Source organism: Somniosus microcephalus, chromosome 13, assembly GCF_052327205.1.
Source record: "Somniosus microcephalus isolate GS21.2 chromosome 13, FLI_Smic_1.0, whole genome shotgun sequence".
Lineage (NCBI taxonomy): Eukaryota > Metazoa > Chordata > Chondrichthyes > Squaliformes > Somniosidae > Somniosus > Somniosus microcephalus.
Genome location: NC_140999.1, coordinates 66,214,372 through 66,220,371, shown reverse-complemented (window position 1 = coordinate 66,220,371; position 6,000 = coordinate 66,214,372).

The window sequence follows — 6,000 nt, the reverse complement described above, 5'->3', positions numbered from 1 at the left end:
GTTCTGTCTTCACAAAGGAGGACACAAATAACCTCCCAGAGATGTCGGGGAACATAGAGTATAATGAGAGGGAGGAGCTGAAAGAAATCAGTATTTGTAGGGAAATGGTGTTGGGGAAATTGACGGGATTAAAGGCCGATTAATCCCCAGGGCCTGATAATCTACATCCGAGGGTACTTAAGGAAGTGGCCCAAGAGATAGTAGATGCATTACTGGTCATCTTCTAGAATTTGCTAGACTCTGGAACGGTATCCATGGATTGGAGGGTAGCTAATGTTACCCCACTATTCAAAAAAGGTGGTAGAGAAAAAATGGGGAATTATAGACCGGTGAGCCTGACATCGGTAGTGGGGAAAATGCGAAAGTCCATTATAAAGGATGTAATAGCAGAACACTTGGAGAACAGTGACAGGATCGGACAAAGTCAACATGGATTTACGAAAGGTAAATTGTGCTTGACTAATCTATGGGAATTTTTTTAGGATGTAACTGGTAAAATAGGTAAGGGAGAACGAGTGGATGTGGTGTATTTGGACTTTCAGAAAGCTTTCGATAAGGTCCCGCATAAGAGACTAGCATGCAAAATTAAGGCACATGGGATTAGAGGAAAGGTATTGACTTGGATAGAGAACTGGTTGGCAGACAGAAAGCAAAGAGTCAGAATTAACGGGTCGTTCTCCGAGTGGCAGGCAGTGACTAGTGGGGTACCGCAGGGATCGCTCCTAGGACCCCAGCTATTCACAATATATATTAATGATCTAGACGAGGGAATTGGATGTAATATCTCAAAATTTGCAGACAACACAAAGCTGGGTGGGAGAGTGTGCTGTGAGGAGGATGCCCTGAAAATCCAGTATGATCTGGACAGGTTGGGTGATTGGGCGGAAGCATGGCAGATGCAATATAATGTGGATAAATGCGAGGTTATCCACTTTGGTGGTAAAAACAGGAAGGCAGATTATTATCTGAATGGCAATAGATTGGGTGAAGGGGAAGTGCAACGAGACCTGGGTGTCCTTGTGCACCAGTCGCTGAAGGTAAGCATACAGGTGCAGCAGGCGGTGAAGAATGCAAATGGTATGTTGGCCTTCATAGCGAGAGGGTTCGAGTACAGGAACAAGGATGTCTTGCTGCAGTTGTAAAAGGCCTTGGTGAGACCACACCTTGAGTATTGTGTGCAGTTTTGGTCGCCCTATCTGAGGAAGGATGTTCTTGCCATGGAGGGGGTGCAGTGAAGATTCACCAGGCTGATACCTGGGATGGCAGGAATGACGTACGAGGAGAGATTGGGTCAATTGGGCGTGTACTCGCTGGAGTTTAGAAGAATGAGAGGGGATCTCATTGAAACTTATAAAATTCTGTCAGGACTGGACAGATTAGATGCAGGAAGGATGTTCCCGATGGTCGGGGAGTCCAGAACCAGGGGTCACAGCCTAAGGATAAGGGGTAAGCCATTTAGGACTGAGATGAGGAGGAATTTCTTCACCCAGAGAGTGGTGAACATGTGGAATTCTCTACCACAGAGGGCAGTGGAGGCCAGTTGGTTAAATATATTCAAGAAGGAGTTGGATATATTTCTTAAGGCTAAAGGGATCAAGGGATATGGCGAGAAGGCAGGGACAGGGTAATGAATTTGGATGACCAGCCATGATCTCGTTGAATGGCGGAGCAGTCTCGAGGGGCCGAATAGCCTAATCCTGCTCCTATCTTCTATGTTTCTATGTTCATTTCCATTCACAACTCCTCAGATAATGAACCAGTCCGAGCCCGCATGCAGCAAGGCCTGGACGACATTCGAGCTTGGACTGTTGTGAGAAGTCACACAACACCAGGTTATAGTGCAACAGCTTTATTTGAAATCACAAGCTTTCGGAGCACTGCTCCTTCATCAGGTGAAGTGAAGAGATGCATATAGGCACAGCATATATAGTCAGAGAACACTGCCAGATGATTACAGGTAATCTTTCTAACTGCCCTTTATCGCACCTCGAAAGAGTGATAATCACAGCAATCAAAGGTGTGGATGGTGTCCAAACAGGTCAGTCAGGAAAACATTACATCAAAGAACAATGAGGTGGGGTCACAAGGGGTCAAATGTTGCAGATGCTGGGGTCTGTATGAAAAACAAAAAACAAACAAAAAACAATTTAAAAAAAAAAATTTTTTGCTGGAAATTGCTGCATCTGTGTAGAGAGAACAAGCCAACGACGACTCGAGTCTGGATGACTCTACGTCAGGTGGGGTTACATGTAGCGTGACATGAACCCAAGATCCCGGTTGAGGCCGTCCTCATGAGTGCGGAACTTGGCTATCAGTTTCTGCTTGACGACTTTACTTTGTCGTGTGTCTCGAAGGCCGCCTTAGAGAATGCTTACCCAAAGTTCGGAGGCTGAATATCCTTGACTGCTGAAGTGTTCCCCGACTGGGAGGGAACACTCCTGCCTGGCGATTGTTGTGCGGTGTCCGTTCATCCGTTGTCACAGTGTCTGCATGGTCTCGCCAATGTACCATGCTCCGGGGCATCCTTTCCTGCAACGTATGAGGTAGACAACGTTGGCCGAGTCACATGAGTATGTACCATGTACCTGGTGGGTGGTGTCATCATGTGTGATGATGGTATCTGTGTTGATGATCTGGCATGTCTTGCAGAGGTTGCCGTGGCAGGGTTGTGTGGTGTCGTGGCCGCTGTTCTCCTGAAAGCTGGGTAATTTGCTGCGAATGATGGTCTGTTTGAGGTTAGGTGGCTGTTTGAAGGCGAGTAGTGGAGGCGTGGGAATGGCCTTAGCGAGGTGTTCGTCGTCGTCGATGACATGTTGAAGGCTGCGAAGAACATGGCGTAGTTTCTCTGCTCCGGGGAAGTACTGGACAACGAAGGGTATTCTGTTGGTTGTGTCCCGTGTTTGTCTTCGGAGGAGGGCTATGCGATTTTTCGCTGTGGCCCGTCGGAACTGTCGACCGACGAGTCAAGCATCATATCCCGTTCTTACGAGGGCATCTTTCAGCATCTGTAGGCGTCCATTGCATTCCTCCTCGTCTGAGCAGATCCTGTGTATTCGCAGGGCTTGTCCATAGGGGATGGCTTCTTTAACGTGGTTAGGGTGGAAGCTGGAGAAGTGGAGCATCATGAGGTTGTGCGTGGGCTTGCGGTAGAGTGAAGTGCTGAGGTGTCCATCTTTGATGGAGATTTGTGTGTCCAAGAATGAAACCGATTCTGAGGAGTAGTCCATGGTGAGTTTGATGGTTGGATGGAACTTGCTGATGTTATCGTGTAGTCTTTTCAGTGATTCTTCGCCGTGGGTCCATAGGAAGAAAATGTCATAGATGTACCTGGTGTATAGCATTGGTTGGAGGTCCTGTGCAGTGAAGAAGTCTTGCTTGAACTTGTGCATGAAGATGTTGGCATATTGGGGTGTGAATTTGGTCCCCATGGCTGTTCAATGTGTTTGGGTAAAGAACTGGTTGTCAAAGGTGAAGACATTGTGGTCCAGGATGAAGCGAATGAGTTGTAGGATGGCATCTGGAGATTGGCTGTTGTTGGTGTTGAGTACTGAGGCTGTCACAGCGATGCCGTCATCGTGGGGGATACTGGTGTAGAGTGCCGAGACGTCCATCGTGGCGAGGAGTGTTCCTGGTTCAACTGATCCGTGGGTGCTGAGTTTCTGTAAGAAGTCTGTAGTGTCTTGAGAGAAGCTGGGGGTTCCCTGTACGGTGGGTTTCAGGATGCCCTCAACGTATCCAGAGAGGTTCTCACACAGGGTTCCATTGCCTGATACGATAGGACATCCGGGTGTGTTGGATTTGTGTATCTTTGGGAGGCAGTAGAAGTCTCCCACGTGGGGAGTACATGGGATGAGAGCACGTAGGGTGCTTTGAAGGTCTGGATCGAAGGTCTTGATCAGTCTGTTGAGTTGGCGGGTGTGTTCTTTGGTCGGATCTGTGGGTAACTGTCTGTAGTGTTCCTGGTTGTCCAGTTGTTGGTATGCTTCTTTGCAATAGTCCATTCTGTTCTGTATGACGATGGCTCCTCCTTTGTCAGCTGGTTTGATGACGATGTTGCGGTTGGTCTTGAGAGCGTGGATAGCGTTGCGTTGTGCTCGGGTGACATTCTGGACTGTCTTGTGAGTGCGGCTGATGAATCTGGCGTTGATGCATCTCCTGACAGCTTGAGCATACATGTCAAGCTTAGGGCAGCGACCCTCCCGGAGGCCAACGTTGTCTACCTCATACGTTGCAGGAAAGGATGCCCCGGAGCATGGTACATCGGTGAGACCATGCAGACACTGCGACAACAGATGAACGGACACCGCGCAACAATCACCAGGCAGGAGTGTTCCCTCCCAGTCGGGGAACACTTGAGCAGTCAAGGACATTCAGCCTCCGATCTTCGGGTAAGCATTCTCCAAGGCGGCCTTCGAGACACACGACAACGCGAAATCGTCGAGCAGAAACTGATAGCCAAGTTCCGCACCATAAGGACAGCCTCAACCGGGATCTTGGGTTCATGTCACGCTACATGTAACCCCACCTGACGTAGAGTCATCCAGACTCGAGTCGTCATTGGCTTGTTCTCTCTACACAGATGTGGCCGGACCTGCTGTGATTTCCAGCAAATTTTTTTTTTAATTGTTTTTTGTTTGTTTTTTGTTTTTCATACAGACCCCAGCATCTGCAACATTTGACCCCTTGTGACCCCACCTCATTGTTCTTTGATGTAATGTTTTCCTGACTGACCTGTTTGGACAGCATCCACACCTTTGATTGCTGTGATTATCTCTCTGCCGAGGTGCGATAAAGGGCAGTTAGAAAGATTACCTGTAATCATCTGGCAGTACTCTCTGACTATATATGCTGTGCCTATATGCATCTCTTCACTTCATCTGATGAAGGAGCAGCACTCCGAAAGCTTGTGAATTCAAATAAAGCTGTTGGACTATAACCTAGTGTTGTGTGAGTTCTCAGAATTGTCCACCCCAGTCCAACACCGGCATCTCCACATCAGGGCTTGGACTGATAAGTGGCAGGTAACATTCGCCTCACACCAGTGCCAGGCAATGACCATCACCAACAAGAGAGAGTCTAACCACTGCCCCTTGACATTCAACGGCCTTACCATCATCAAATCCCTCACCATCAGTATCTTGGGGATCACCATTGACCAGAACTTTAGCTGGACCAGCCACATAAATACTGTGGCTACAAGAGCAGGCAGAGGCTGGGTACTCTGCAGTGTGTGTCTCACCTCCTGACTCCCCAAAGCCTTTCCACCATCGATGAGGCACAAGTCAGGTGTGTGATGGAATACTCTCCACTTGCCTGGATGAGTGCAGCTCTAATAACACTCAAGAAGCTCGACACCATCCAGGACAAAGAAGCTCACTTGATTGGCACCCCATCCACCACCTTAACCGTTCATTCCCTCCACCACCGGCATACCGGGTCTGCAGTGTGTAACATCTGCAAGATGCACTGCAGCAACTTGCCAAGTCTTCTTCGGCAGCACCTCCCAAACCTGAGAAATCTACCACCTAGAAGGACAATGACAGCAGGCACATGGGAACACCACCACCTCCAAGTCACACACCATCCTGACTTGGAAATATATCACTGATCCTTCATCGTCGCTGGGTCAAAATCCTGGAACTCCCTACCTAACAGCACGGACTGCAACGGTTCAAGAAGGCGGTTCACCACCACCTTCTCGAGGGCAATGAGGAATGGGCAATAAATGCTGGCCTTGCCAGCAATGCCCATATCCCAGGAATGAATAAAAAACAAACATTGTGTATTCTACAAAGTTCACATTCTGCATTTAATTGCTTATTTATTGGTTTAGATCTGAGCTAGATTAATCAATTTGTATATACAAAGCCCAGTCATAAATCAGAAGAATCCAAGGGGATGGATGGGAGGAATCATTGGAAGAACAAAGGTCCTACTAGGGTGATTTCTTAATGGACTGATCTGTTGTCCACCTATTGTCTAGTCTCTGTTCAGGTGGAC